This window comes from Lontra canadensis, unplaced genomic scaffold, assembly GCF_010015895.1.
Source record: "Lontra canadensis isolate GAN:19392208 unplaced genomic scaffold, GSC_riverotter_1.0 scaffold10, whole genome shotgun sequence".
NCBI lineage: Eukaryota > Metazoa > Chordata > Mammalia > Carnivora > Mustelidae > Lontra > Lontra canadensis.
In genome coordinates this window covers 20,118,649-20,135,185 of record NW_022631004.1, presented here as the reverse complement: position 1 = coordinate 20,135,185, position 16,537 = coordinate 20,118,649, and positions in this window count along the sequence as shown.

Sequence of the window (16,537 nt, the reverse complement as noted above, 5' to 3'; positions counted from 1 at the left end):
GGGTTAAAACAACCAGTTGGAAACTAGGGGACCCCTAGATATACATAATGATCTATTTTCCACCTACATGGACTGAATTCTGAGGTGGTATAGAAGGACAGAAAATTGTGCCAGAAAAATCTAAAAACAAAGTGAAATCTCCCAGAGTTTCATGGTGCTTAGTGGACAAAAGTCTGGCTGGAGGGAGAGGGTCTGTCACAAATACAAGACTGATCTCTTCCTGAAGATATTTCCCATTTTATGAAGCTGTGTAGGTGGAAATGTAGAGAAACAAGCTCAAAACCATCAAAACACTGAAATGAATCTTCCATAATCTTTCTGGTCTAAGGAGACAGAGACAGACCACCAAGCCCTCAATCAAAAGCCCATCAAACAGTCTCTGAAGAATAGGAATGAGCCAGAGGTGAACTGGGTCTTAATGAAATTTTACAGCCCAGCCTGGATACACACAGCTCATTCCTTCATTGGATTAAGATAAGTCCTTATCCTTTTACCTATTAAAGGGGTTGATTCTGCCTAATAGAGGAAAGGTCAAACCCTCTCTGGTATAATATATCATCTGGAGCACATCATAATACAAAAATTTGAAAACTAAAGATAGAGAGAATTGTAAAAGGACCAGAGAAAAAAGACATAGTAAATTTTAAAAAGTAAATTAAAAAAAAAAGACATAGTAAATTTTAAAAAGTAAATATTGAAGGATGCTGACCCTTCAATAGAAATATGAAATCCAGAAGGCCAAAGAATGACATCTTTTTTTTTTTTTTTAAGATTTTATTTATTCGACAGGCAGAGAGCACAAGTAGGCAGAGAGGCAGGCAGAGAGAGTTGGAAGCAGGCTTCCTGCTGAGCAGAGAGCCCATGCAGGGCTGGATCCCAGGACTCTGGGTTATGACCCAAGCTGAAGGCAGAGTCCTTACCCCACTGAGCCACCCAGGCACCCCAAAAATGACATCTTTAAATTGCTAAAGAAAAAACAAAAACAAAACTGCTAACCTTGAGTTTTATATCCAGGGGAAAAGCTTTCAGGATCAAGGTAAAATAAAGATGTTTTTGGACAAACAAAAGCTGAAAGAAGTCATGGTCAGCAGTCCTGTTGAAGGAAAATGATCCTAAATCTGCAGAAGGAAAAAAGAATAAAAGCAAGGGTAATTATGTACATTTTAAATAACTATTACTTGTTTAAAATTACAATAATAATACTGTCTTGTGGGTTTTTATAATGTATAAGTAGAATATATAACAATAGCAAATGATAAGAGGGATAAGGGTCTTCTTTCATTGTTCAGAAAGTGATAAAAGTGGAACATTCATTCATTCATTACTGATGGGAATATAAAATATAAATATAATATATATAAAATATAAAATATAATATATAAAATATAAATATAAAATATAAAAATAATAAATATAAAATATATAAATAGATAATAATATAAAATAAAATAAAAAATATAAAAATAAAATATAAAATATTCCCATCAGTAATGAATATAAAATATGTCATATATATATATGTCATATATAATGAATATAAAATATAAGTCACTATATAAAATAGTTTGGCAGTTTCTAAAACTGAAACATATAGGGGCTCCTGTGTGACTCAGTGGGTTAAGCCTCTGCCTTTGGCTCAGGTCATGATCTCAGGATCCTAGGATCAAGCCCCGAATTGGGCTCTCTGCTCAGCAGGGAGCCTGCTTCCCCCCCACCTAACCCCCCCCGGCCCCCGCCTCTCTGCCTACTTGTGATCTCTGTCTGTCAAATAAATAAAATCTTTTTTAAAAAAACTGAAACATGTATTTACCCAGCAATTCTACCCCTAGGCATCTTCCCAAGAGAGATGAATACCTATGTCCACAAAAAAACATAAAAAAACCAAAAAACTTGTATGTGAGGTTTTACAGCAGTTTTATTTTTAATAGTCAAAAACTAGAAACAAACTAAATGTCCACTGGCTGATGAATCAATAAACAAAAATGTGGATATATCCATATATTAGAATACCATCTATTAATAAAAAGGAGTGTAGGGAGAAAAAAAGAAATGAACACTGATACAAGCTATAACACAGATGAACCTTAAAAGCATGCTAAGTAAAAGAAGCCAGACACAGAAGACAACATATTTTATGATTCCATCTATATGACATTTCTGGAAAAGGCAAATATATAGACTCAAAGCAGAAGTGTTTTGCTCTAGGGCTAGAGGTGGGAGCAGAACTGACTGTATAGAAGCATGATGGAAAGTCTTCAGGTAATGGAAATGTTCTAAAGCCAGTGACTTATTTTTCCAGTTGCAGAGCACTGTACCAAAATGGTCAACAAATTAGACTTTAACAGTGAGAGCTGCAGAATACGATATGAAAATATAGGGATCACTTGAGAGGAAGTGAATATGACTTTTCTATTTTAGGAAATGGTAGTTAAGTGTCAGCAGCTCTTGACTTGTAATCGCATTGTTTGGCCGATATTTGGCTGAGTATCTATTGTTTTCATGCAGTAAAAAAAATAATTCTTTTGTAGATTCTTTTCAAATTATCTACTTTTTTTATAGGTGTTTCCACTTAAAGTAAATCTGTGGTATATTAATACTATTCTGATCTTATATATAGCCAAAGATAGTTTTGGTTTTGGTAATGACTAAAAATTTTAAACTCTGATGTAATATTAATATGAATATAAAGGTGACATAACTTTGTCCTCTAAATAATTTTGTTATTATGCTTAGTAATTTGTATTTTTAAAAAATATTCAAGGGACACCTGGGAAGCTCAGGCAGTTAAGTGTCCGTTTCTTGATTTCAGCTCAGGTCTTGATCTCTGGGTTGTGAGTTCAAGCCCCACACTAAGCTCCATGCTGGGCATGGAGCCTACTTTAGACAGAGAGACAGATAGATAAGAAAGAAAGGAAGAAAGGAAAGAAGGAAGGGAGGGAGGGAAAGATATTCAAAAGCAATATGAGATTTTCAGATGTGCTTTTACAAATACCCATCTAAATTTAAAGCCTAGAATTCTAATTAGACTAAAAAATGCACTTACGCACAGTTGAAAATTGGACTTAAAAAGAAAAAGAAGTACAGATTTCCCTATTGTCCAAAAGTAAAACATTTCTATGAGAACTTTCATAAGCTGAAAAGGCATACTGGGAAGAGTATCCCTGATTTTCTGAAAATTCAAGTTACACTTCACTTTTATGAAAGGGCTTTGGTACGGTAATGGCTTTTTTTGTGAAGCAAAAATCCTCTTTGGGTTTCTTTTGCTCAGTGAAAACAGGTACTGACATAGTTCTCTCCTAAAAGCAAAGTCTTGTAACCAACTTTTGGAAACTGAGGGATACCTGTATATAACATGTGCCTAGTAGGACAAGCTGAAAGTTTACAGGACAGTAAAAATTGACATGATCTTACTTTGTGGAGAACTTCAACAATCATTCTAGGAATTTCTGTGACCAGTTCTCTGGACAATGATCCAACATTTATATAGACACAGCAGTATTCTGTTTATTCAGTAACTTCTAGGTCTAACTCATTCCCACATTTTTTTGTTTTGTTTTGTTTTCTGGAAGGTTTTGGTGTCTAGGATCTTGGGATTGGAGTAACTGTAACCCGAAAATCTGAATCGGCTTTCCTTATTGAGTATGAAATAAAAAACAAGACTGTTCTCAAATCCCTAAATTGTAACCAATGAAAGAATTCCATACAAATGTAAAATAATCTTACTGTGGACAAGATTTACCCAAAAGAATCTGTATTTCTCAAACATTTCTGGTACATGAGGTCCCTGACGTCCCACTCTGTAGATTCAGGATTTATCTTCAGGTTCTCATGCTAGTCTTCCACTGCCAGTGCTGCTTCCTACCCTGCATACCCCTCTCAGCACTGCACATCCTACAATACAAAACTTCATAAAAACATTGAAACCTATGGGCCTCCAAAATGTCTATGTCTAAAGCAAACGAGAGAAAAAGACACTGAAAAACATACACGCTGATTTAATGACAGAAGAGATGCACAAAGAAGATAGGGCATAGAGGTCACAGGTAGGGAAATGATAGCAATAAGCAGTAAGGACAAGAAACGGTGGCGGGCCGGGCAGGTGACACAATGTGACAGATGTATGGAGAGGGACATTAGGTTTTATAAACTTAATGGCTAACACCATATGTATTTAACAACAGAATATGATACATGATACCACTTACTTAGCAAACATAGTGCCTGCTTTGTGCCAGGCACTGTTCTAAGTACTCTAAAAACATTAGCTCATTTAATCTTAATAATGCCAATGAGATAGATTACTATTCTTACCTATCTTCATTTTATAGAGGAAGTTACTGATGCAAAAAGTTACTTGCTCAAGGTCACATTATTAGTCAGTGTCCAGTCAGGAAAAGAAAACCACTTTGGGTATTTCAGAGATAATGTATCACCTCTATTGTTGAGGGAATCCTTATCTGGAGGAGCAAAAAGGAGGAAGGTATAATCCAAAGGGAACTGCAAGAAGAGCCAGCATCCTAGCACTGGAAGAACAAAAGAGAAAGCAGTGTTATCCAAAACCCACAAACACTGTGCATCAGAAGCTTTTGGAACTTAGCTATTGCATTATTAGAACTATTACTGCTACCTGCTTTGCAAGAAGCCAGCAGCCTTCAGAGGCCCCCTCCCCACTACTCCTGGAGCCTGAGTAGAGGAGCACAGTGTGCCCAGGCCACTGGAGCCTAAAGAAGGGAAAAATGCCTCCCATCCCCTTCTTTCTTTTTAATCTCCCATTAGCAGAATGGAACTGGTGACCACTTGGCAAGTGAATCTGGGAAATGATTTTTACAACTCCAGAACCCTTATGATACAGAGGAGAGGGTAGAAGGAGCTGGGAGGCAGTGGACACAATTAGCATAGTCAAACAACTGGCAACTGGCAGATCTTAAATCTCAGGTAGTCTGGCTTCTGAGTCCATGCTCCCAACTGCTATACCATGCTGTAGCACTGTGATCTACTATAATAAGAGTATTTTATATGTCTTAAAATTAAGATCTGCTCATAAATACAGTTGGCAGCAAAGAAGTTATAGGAATTTTATTTATTAAATATTCAACAAATATTTAGCAAGCTCCTACTTTACGCCAGGCACTATTCTGAAAATACAATGATGGAGAAGACAAAAAAAAAAAAAAAAAGAGAGAAAAGAAAAGAAAAGAAAAGAAAAGAAAAGAAAAGAAAAGGGGGAGGAAAGCTCCTTTCTCCCTGCTTCAGACTGAACGAAATTCCCTGGGAAGGATTCCAACTGGCTTAGCTTGAATCATGTGCCCATGCATTGAACTAAGCATTTTAGCTGAGGCGTGGGTATTGGGGAAATAACCTGGTGGAAATGCCCACTATAATCCTGAGACAAGGATTTGAGAGCAGGTAGTTTATCTGGAGGATTCAGGAAACATCGGTAAGAGGTGGGAAAGTAAGACAAAGAAGGGAAGGCAATAAATAAAGGGTACCTTATCAAGCCAGCAACCACACTGGTAATGACTGGAGCATAATCCCATGGGAAAACTCTAGGAAATGATATGAAACACATACCCCAAAGTTAACCACCTGAGGGTCAAGAGGGCTGGGGTATCTATATAATGAATCCCATCAGTCCTTTGGTGAGTGCTGTTGAGATGGGAAGTTAATAATTCTCAGGCATTTGTAAATTGCACTGACTACACAGGGGCAGAGCTGCCTCCCGTGCTTGGGAGAAAAGAGGTGCAAGTACTGGTAGCTAGAAATCTGCCTGCAAACGCTGTAGTGGTAAAAGCCAGAGAGGTATAGGTGGGAGTCTACAAGGCCTACTACTCTTCATTTTTTCATCAGATAAAAATTTTCCTTGTATATAGTTGTTCTGACTTCAAAAGAAATAATGCCTGTGCAAGAGTTATAATGTAGAAAGTATAATACCAAGAATTATTGTTTAGAAGGTTCCTGAAGACTGGGAATGGGTATCATGTTTTATATCTCTCAGAGAACCTAGCACACTGCTATATATATGTCCTAGGCTTAAACAGTCACTGAATGGATTTGTCAATTTAATTAATACCTGAACATATTACTTTGTAGGTTTACGAAGGTAGAATTATTTTTAAACTGTTATTATGATCAAAAAGTCAAGTTTTTGTCTGTTTCAAGAATTTTAAGTACCATGGTTTTGTTCTATTCCTTCTTCTATCATTCTTCTTAAATCTAGACCATTGTAGATTACCTGTTAATTGTCTACCCAATAACCATTTTCTTCTTCCATCTTCCTTTAAAAAAATATCTTGATTACAAAAAGGGTATTGATATTGCTGGTTCAAACCAATCATGAGAATGCTACTCTGATTAGCTTGACGAAAGGCAAGAAAACCATAGATGCCAACCCTGACATTGTTGAACTACTGAAGTGATACCAACAGCAATCTTCCTTCAGCCTTTCTTATTACATCAGAAAAATAAACTCCTATTAATACTGTTAAAAGGGGCGTCTGGGTGGCTCAGTCGTTAAGCGTCTGCCTTCATCTAAGGTCATGATTCTGGAGTCCTGGGATCGAGCCCCGCATCAGGCTTCCTGCTCAGTGGGAAGCCTGCTTCTCCCTCTCCCACTCCTCTGCTGTGTTCCCTCTCTTGTTGTGTCTCTCTGTGTCAAATAAATAAAATCTTTAAAAATATATTTTAAAAAATACTGTTAAACTGGTAATCTGTTACACATAGCTAGTGATTCATAACTGTTTAAATAGCAATTTTTTTCCCTTTTGCATAGCAACCCCAAGACAAAGTCATTTTATTTCTGGAGTAAATTATTTAAGATAGTAACTCATCAGAAAACCCAGAAGAGCAGCAAGTATTTGGGCACACTAGTTTTAATCCTTCTGGATTCCCGTCTAAGGAAGGATCACGGTATTCCTTACAGCTCTCTACCTGAGCTCTACCCTTCAATATTCACTTTGTTATTTTAAAACTTACATTTAAAGAAGCTCAGGAGGGCTGTATCACTGAGAAAGTTGTCGTGAGATGATGGCCTTTCAGATATGACATAATGTAGCATAACCATTTATGCATGATCTCCTCCTACACAGCCACTTTGCTTGCTCAACTATATTTAAAAAAAAAACACATTCTCTTTTCTCCCTTCAGAATATATTCTGAATCTCTCTATTTCTATCTCTATTATCATCACACAAGTTCACAAGTTCAAGTTCAAGCACAGTAATTTCTTACCTAGAATATAGCAATAGACTCTGAATTAGTGTTCCTAATTCCAGGAACTCTTGCCCTTGACAACCCATCCTCCATGGAATTGTAAGAATGATCTTCTCAAAATATAAATCAGATCAATTATTTCCCAGCATAAAACCTTTCTATGACTTATCATTTACATAAGAGAAAAATCTAACAGCTTATCATTGCACACATTGTTTTGTATGATTGGCCCTCTCCCCATCTCTTTACCTTCAGCCACTACCACTCTCCCTCTCACTCACTATGCTATAGCTGTATAGACAACCTTTCAGTTCCTCAAACATATCAAAGTATTTTTTGCCTCAAGGCCCATGCACAAGCTATTCTTTCTGTCTAGAATGTCCTGACCTTTTTTTTCATCATGGCTGGTTTAAGCTTAAATATAAAGTCACTGCCCAGGCGCCTGGGTGGCTCAGTTAAGCGTCTGCCTTCAGCTTGGGTCATGATCCCCAGACCCTGGGATTGAGTCCCACATCGGGCTAAACAGATTAGAGAGAGCTGAAAACAAAATTAATATACTGGAAGTTATTATTGAAATTACCTAGAATGAAGCACAGAAGAATGAGAGGAAAATATAAATTATGAAACTGAGAAAGTTTGAAAATATAACAGTGTTCATCAATATTCCAATATGGTTAGTCCTGGGTAGGGGAGGGAGAGTAAAGCATGGAATGGTATTATTTTAAGTTAGTGGCTGAAGTTTTAAATAATAAATGACATGAACTTAAAATTAGGAAGCATAAGGTAACTCAAGTAGTTTAATAAAAAGATACTGTATAATATCAAAGATAAACAAATTTAAGAAGCAAGAGAGGAAAGACAGCTTACCTACAAAGACTGATAGCAGTTCTCAATAATAACAATGGAAGACAGTGAACTAACACCTGTCAAGTGCTCAGAGAATGACTGTCATCCTAGAACTGCACAACCAGCAACTTATGTTTCAAGATAAGGGCAAATAAAAATATTTTAAGGTTAAAGAAAATTGTGAAATCAGTAGACTAGCTCTAAAGGGACTTCTAAAGTATCGACCATAAGAAGAAGGAAAATAATCCCAAAGATACAGTATGAATACAAGAAAATATAATGAGCATTAAAAAAGGGGGGGGGGGGACAGAGTTGCCAGTATGAGAAAAGGAAGATAAGTAAGAAGAAAATAACCAGTCAGGAGCACAGAGAGAAACAAGGGAAAATGTAAAACAGAAAAGAGCATGAAAGATAAATATAACAAAGTGAAAAAGTCTAACATTCATATAACTCCAGTCTTGGAAGGCGAAGACAGAAAATGGGGGAAAGGTACATCTGAAGACATAGTAGTCAAGAATTTGCACAACTGATAAAGATACCCATATAGGTTTAAGAAAAAGAATGAAATCCAACCTAAGTGTCCCACCTTACATCCTTACAGAAAAATTAATTCATTTTGGATAATAGAATTAAATCTAAAATGTAAAACCATAAAACTTAAGAAAAAAAAAAAGGCACGAGAAAATCTTTGGGATCTAAAGCTAAACGTTCTTAGAGTTAACACCAAAAGCACAATCCATTAAAGGATAACCTGATCGGGGCGCCTGGGTGGCTCAGCAGGTTAAAGCCTCTGCCTTAGGCTCAGGTCATAATCCCAGGGTCCTGGAATCCAGCCCCGCATCAGGCTCTCTGCTCGGCAGGGAACCTGCTTCCTCCTCTCTCTCTGCCTGCCTCTCTGCCTACTTGTGGTCTCTGTCTGTCAAATAAATAAATAAAATCTTAAAAAAAAAATTATAAACTGAACCTCATCAAAACTAAAAAATTTACTCAATGGAGAACATAAAGACAGGATGAAAGGCAAGTTACACACTGGGAGAAAATATCTGCAAACCATGTTTCTGACAAAAGACTAATATCTATATTACATAAAGAACTCTCAAACCCCACAAATTTTTTTTTTTTTAAATCCAGGTAGAAAATGAAAGAGATGAACAAGAACTCATCAAAGCAGGTATTCGGATGGTGTACAAGCAAATGAAGAGAGATGTTCAACATGATTAGCCATTAGGGAAATGCAAATTAAAACCATAATGACAGATCACACTACACACCTATCAGAATGGCTAATATAAAAAATTGTGAAAACACCCAATGTTCATAAGAATACGAAGAAGCTGGATCACTCACACATTGTTGGTGACAATGTAAAATGGTACAGCCACTCTGAAAATCAGCTGTAGTTGTTAAAAACCTAAATATGAAAACTACATACAGCCTATTACACAGAAGTGACTTTGGCCCAGAAAAATGACTTGTGTTCACAAAAAACCTATACACAAATGTTTATAGCAGCTTTATTCACAATAGCCCCAAACTAAAAACAACCCAGAGGTCCCTCATCTGGTGAAGGGTTAAACAAACTGTTCTACATTCATACTATAGTACTCAGCAAAAAAGGGGAACAAATTATTGATTTTTGCAACAACCTGAATGAGTTTCCAGAGTATTGTGTTGAATTAAAAAAAAAAAAAATTCAGGGGCACCTGGGTGGCTCAGTGGGTTGGGCCTCTGCCTTTGGCTCAGGTCATGATCTCAGGGACCTGGGATCCAGCCCCATATTGGGCTCTCTGCTCAGCGAGGAGCCTGCTTCCCCCCCTCTCTCTGCCTGCCTCTCTGCCTATTTGTGATCTCTCTGTCAAATAAATAAAAATCTTTAAAAAAAAAAAAATCCAAGTGTCACATCTGTATACTTCCATGTATTTTTGTATATTTTGTTTAGAAAAGACAAAATTATAGAAATGGGGAAAAGCTTGGTGGTTGCCAGGGGTCAAGAAGTGTGTGGCTATAAAGGACAAGATGAGAGATCCCTGTGATGATGGTGATGGAAACATTCTGAATCTGACTGTAAAAATGTCAATTCCCAGTGGCAAGGTTGTACTACAGTTTTGCAAGAGGAAACTGGGTAAAGGGTACACAGAATCTCTCTGTGATATATCTTACAACTGTACCACAATCTAAAATTATCTCAAAATAAAACAACTTCATTTTAAAAGCTATAATAAGCTAACGGAGGGGGAAATGGAATTATAAAAAAATATTAAATTGGTTAGAAAAAGGCAAGAAAGAAGAATGGTAGCATAGAACAGATGGAACAAATATAAAATAATGATAAGATGGTAGTTTTAAATTCAGAAACATTTAGGAAATGTACTAAATGTTTCAGTTAAAACACAAAGATTGTCAGACTGATTACAAAAGCAAAACCTAATCATATAGCTTAAACAGACACCGTAAGTATGGCACATAAAGAATGAAAGTAAAAGGATGGAAAAAGATATATCATAAAAACATTAACCAAAGAAATCTAGTATAGCTACTCAAATGCCAAAAGTCAAATTTGTGTTAATATTACTAGAAGTAAAAAGAACATAAGAATCAACTTATCAAGAGATTATAATGGTCCTACATATTAAAATATAAGAAGCAGATGGCCAGGGCACGTGGATCCATTAAGCATCTACCTTGCACTCAGGTCATGATCCCGGGGTCCTAGGATGGAGTCCTGCATCAACCTCCCTGCTCAGTGGGGAGCCTCCCTCTCCCTCTCTCTCCCCTTGCTCCTCCAACTCCCTGCTCATGCTCTCTCTAAAATAAATAAGTAAAATCTTAAAAGAAAGAAAGAAAGAAGGAAAGAAAGAAAGAAGGAAAGAAAGAAAGAAGGAAAGAAAGAAAGAAAGAAAGAAAGAAAGAAAGCCAGCCAGCATGGCCAATCAACTTGAAAATTTATATGAAATGGACACATTCTTTGTAAACATCCTAACAAAACTGACAGGTGAAGAAATAGAATATCCAAACGTTTATCTATTAAATAACCTTAGTCTGTATTTAACCTTCCCATGAAGAAAACACCAGGCACATATTGTTTCACCAGTAAAGTTTATCAGGCATTTAGGAAGTTCACAAATTCCTCCAAAGAATACAAAAAGAGGAAACAGTTTTGAACTTGTTAAGTATATAGCTAGGGCTCCCCAGTTAATCCAAATTTCAGATAAACAATGAATGATGTTTTAATGTAAAATATTGCACAGGATATACACAAACTAAAAAAAAAATTGTTTATTTGAAATTCAAATTTAACTGAATGTCCCATATTTTATTTGCTAAATCTGGCAACTCTATTGGTAACAGTACTTGATAAGGGCTTTCCAAGAAAAGTAAATTATAGGTCAGTATCTCACGAATATACAGGCAGCAATCCTAAACAAAATATTGACAAATTAAATCTAGCAACACATAAAAAGGACCACGTCCTGATCAATTTGGCATTCTTCCACAAATACAAGGTGAGTTTATTGTTGGAAAAAAATAAGTAAAAGAACTAGAAACAAATCTAACATGTAATGTATAAAGTAAAATTTTAAATATTGTTTAAAATTCCAAATTGAGGGCGCCTGGGTGGCTCAGTGGGTTAAGCCTCTGCCTTAGGCTCAGGTCATGATCTCAGGGGCCTGGGATCAAGTCCCACATCAGGCTCTCTGCTTGGCAGGGAGCCTGCTTCCTCCTCTCTCTCTCTCTGCCTGCCCCTCTGCCTACTTGTGATCCCTCTGTCAAATAAATAAATAAAATCTTTAAAAAAAAAATCCAAATTGATCTGTAGATTCAACGCAATGGCAATATAATTCCCAGCAGGGTTTCACAGTGAGGTGTCCTAGCACTATTTCTTAGGTCCCTCAAATTCTAAGAGGATGGTTTCAGAGATAAGATGATCGCATTGTAGAGTGTAAAGGATGAAGAGAGTGGATAGTTAAGAGAAAGGGATGGCAACTGCCAAAGAAGGATATGGTAGGTGAAAAGCACAGATGCTTTAAACAGTATGATTTGTTCTGGGTGGCTGGCTAATATAGAAACATAGTGTAATGTGAGAAATGGTATCAAAGAAGCTACAGAGACAGGGGCGAGTTTATAAAGGTTTCAGACTTTATGCTGTAGGTCATGGGAAATAATGGGGGTGGGGAGAGAAGGGAAGAAGAGTTTGAAGCATGGGAAGTGATCGAAGGCAAAGGATGGATATAGTAAGTGTATATACACTACTCTTTTAAGGAGCTTGACTATTAAGGAAATCAGAGCTTAGATAAGTATCTAGAGTTAAAGGAGGGTATTGTCTTGTATGAGGTGTTTGTTTTAATAAGGGAGAAACTTGCAGCTTGTAGAAAGAGGTTGAAGATACAGGAAGGAGGGAAAGATAATTAATGGAACAAAAAACTTTGGGAGACAAGAGGTAATAAAGTAAACAAAATAAAATAAAACAAAGAAGTCTTTGTGAGTTTTGTTGAGAATGCAGATTGTTTTGTTGGTAGGCACAAGACAACTAGGGAATTTCTGACAGCATCATTTTTCTTTGTTAAATAGCAGACTGGTCTTCGGGTTAAAATAAGAGGGGAGATGGTGAGATGGGAGGTCAGATAAAGTACTGACAATTCAGTATTAACTAGAGATGGGCAGGAGAAGGACTTACAGTGAAGCACTCTGGGGGAAGGACTCTGCAGTCAACTAAGATTAGATGGAAATAGGGCTGATTTTTGCTAAGCAGGTGAGAAGGGAGGTTTTCAAGGGAATTGAAGATAATGAAAGTGGCTAAAGTGAGAGAACACAGGGTAAGAATAGGAAAAAAACCTTAAGAATGTTACTTTCTCATTATGTTTATATCACGAAATCACTGTTGCTAGGTATAGGAGTAACTTTCTCTAGTTGTTCTGAATTGTATATTTTACATACTAATGGCAAGAACAGACATAATTATTTTGTCTTTCACCTTATCAAAACAGTATCGATTTGCCCTCATTTTTTTTAAAACAGGAAAAGATGTTTTTCTATGGACCAAATATATTATCTAAATTAAAGATAACATAGGATTAAAATAAATGGAGCAAGAACTATAGGTATTACAAGCAGAAATTCACAGAAGTACACAAATAGTCCACACATAAACCCATCAGGGGCTTTTTTTCTTTTTATGATTTTATTTATTCACTTGACAGAGGGAGAGAGAGCACAAGCAGGAGGACCAGGAGAGGGAGAATAAGACTCCCCACTGAGCAGGGAGGCCAACGCAGGACTCGATCCCAGGACCCTGGGATCATGACCTGAGCCGAAGGCAGATGCTTAACTGACTGATCCATCCAGGAACTCCAATGGGGTTTTTCTGTATAAACACAAAATATACCCCATCACTAGGCATGACTTACAAAATCTAATGTGTTTTATGGCCAAACTTCAAAGCTTTCCTGCAAAGTTAGGGAAGCAGTCCCTATGAGATCATCCTCACTTTGACACCAACTTCACAGTTTAAAGGTTCCCAGGATCACCCTCAGATTTAATAATTTACTCAAAGGGTTCAGAGAACTCACTGAAAGCTGTTACACAGTATGGTTACAGCAAAAGGATACAGATAAAATCAGCCGAGGGAATCGGTGCACAGGGTAGAGGCCAGGAAAGTTCCATACATGGAGCTTCCAGTTGTCATGTCCTTGTCGAGTTGTGGACATTGTTACCCTCCCAGAACTTATGTGCAACAATACACAAGAAACACTGCTAACCAGGGAAGCTTATCTGAGCCTTGGTTTCTAGAGTTTTTATTGGGACCCAACTATGTAGGCATGGTTGGCTGCCCTTCTGGCAGTTTTAGTACCCAACCCCTCTGTGGGTAGAGATGAATCCATGTGGCCCAAAGCCCCCAACATAAACCACATTGTTAGACTGTCCAGTGTGGCCCAAAGTCTCCAAGTAAATAAAGCCACTCTTTTTGGAGTTCACCTCCTAGAACGTGAAGGCAAAGACCAGACCTCTCTTTGGGTAAGGTTAATTCTTTACTGTGCATTCCTAAAATGTCACAATAATCAATTCTCTGATTGCATTCTTATAAAAGGTAAACATTAATAACCTGTTTTCTGGCTCCCTGCTACCTGATTCTTATATTATTTTTTTGATTTTTAATTCACGGGATGATTGCTTCAGTTAAGTTTCTCAAATTCATGTTGGGATGCAGAATCATAAATTTCATTTATGATAATAATTTTCTGTTAAATTTTCATCTTCCAGGGGAGCCTGGATGGCTCAGTGAGTTAAGGCCTCTGCCTTCGGCTCGAGTCATGATCCCAGGGTCCTGGGATCAAGAATATTATCTACCCAATTTCAGTTTTCTCACTGTATTTTTGAGTGGACATTGTACATATGACTTTCATAATCTTCATATTTGAATGAGTTGAATTTTCCTGGACTAGAACCAGGAGTAGAAAGGCCAGGGTAGCTTTACAGAATTCATCTCTCATGGGTTCTCCTCTGTTGCAATAGCAAAAGATTACTTCTTTAAAATATGGCAACTCTATGAAGCCGCACTTACTCTGCTTCTCGTTACCTAACCTAGTTCTGAAGAGATTCTACACAGCGTCCTGGACTTCCTGATTTATGCACAGGCCACAGGGAGACACAATTTGCCTTCAAAGATATTATTGCTTTTAGAAAGTTACTTTACTGGTGCTTTCTAAGGTCTGCTATCTCTGATTAGTCACTTTCTATCCTTCTCTCTCTCCCTTGTCAGTGTTTGGACTCTATGCAGTCTCCGTTCTTTCTCAAAATGTTCTCTTGATTTCCAGTACGGGCTTCCTGCCCAGTGCTTCTGGTTTCAGTTGCCTACTGTAGCACTCACATGTGATTTTGGAGTTTGGGGGGGTTTCTTAGTCAACTGCTTGCTGAAAATTCAGTTTCTTTTATTTCCATTCTCCTTTTTGCTCTCGATCAGTCAATGGAAAATGAATGAAAAAGTTTAGGATTAAGCAGACCCTGTGTTCTTACAGAATGCTAATATACTTAATTTTTCTCCCACATTTTCAAAAGATATAAAGAAATTCTCTGAAATATTATCGGCTTCAGATAATGAACAAAATTTTATAGTTGTCAGTAGCCAAATTGAGCTGATTATTTAGATGTTCACATCTGCTATGACATTAAGATTATGTACAGAAATAATGCAACAAAGTAGTTTTAATGAAAAAACATTTGAGGTATACAATGAAGAAAAGAAAATTTAACAGAAGCAGCTCAGAGAGAAGCAGCACTTTATTCTGCTATGTTAAAAAGAGAATTTTTAGTGAACTATTCTTCCTGAACCCACACAACTAAAACATTGTACAGGAACATTTGAGAGGATCTTATTGGATTATGGATGAGGGGATGTCCCAAGAATGCTTTTTTGATCCTGGGGATTTAAAGCTATGTTCAGATTCTTTTTGATGGTTAATACCATTCCATCTTGGTAATCAGCCACAGATAGTTTTCTACCCAGAGCAAGCTCCAGCATTTCCTGGGTACTGCAATGATTTTTATATGCTTCACATTCTGATGAGAGGAAAATCACAGTGGAAGAAGCAGAGATACGCCAACCAAAATATTACACTCCGGACAGTATCAGAATGTGAATGTTATTTTAACATAAACAGTACTAGTTATAACCAGGCAACTTAACAAAGGAGGTGAGAGGAAAAACTGAGCATTTGGCAGTCACTTGGATGTAGGGCTGAAGTCCAGGATGTATTAACCTTAGTGAAACACTCCCACCCTGCGACATGACCCTAAGAAACAGCCCAAAAGTGAGAATATGGACTGGAATCATTTGGTTGGATCAGAAATCCTCCAGCATTGATTTGGGACTACTGGCACCCTTTTTATGGAGATGAGAGAAGGAAATGAAACTCTTCTCTGGAGGGACCTAACAGTATCCAATGCTTCATATTATTTCTACCATTAATTTTTAAAATAACATCCAGAGCAAACCATCAAAGATAATAGAATGCAAAAAGAATCGAGTATGAGCCAACACCAGTACAAACAACAGACAAAAGAAAAACATAATCTAAAAACCACTCTGTTTGCTATGGTCATGGAAGTAAAAGTCAAGCTTATAAATTCTGTCAAGGAACTAGAAACTACAGAAAGTGATACATCTTAATCAAAGATAAATTATAAAATGAAGAGTATAACTAAAAGTATAAAAATCATGGGTGAATCTTAGAGCAGATTTGTCATACCTAAAGAGAATGAATAACTGGAAGGTAGGCTAAAAGAAACAGTCCCCAATGAGGGAAGGAAAAGTAAAATAAAAAATACTGAAGACAGAGCAAGAGACATAGAGGATACAGTGGGATGACCTAATATATATTGGATTTCCAGAAATGGCATGAGAGCAGAAATTATATGTGAAGAGATAATGGCTGAGAATTTCTGAGAAGTGATTAAAATATTAATCTATAATTTGAGAAGCCTAGTG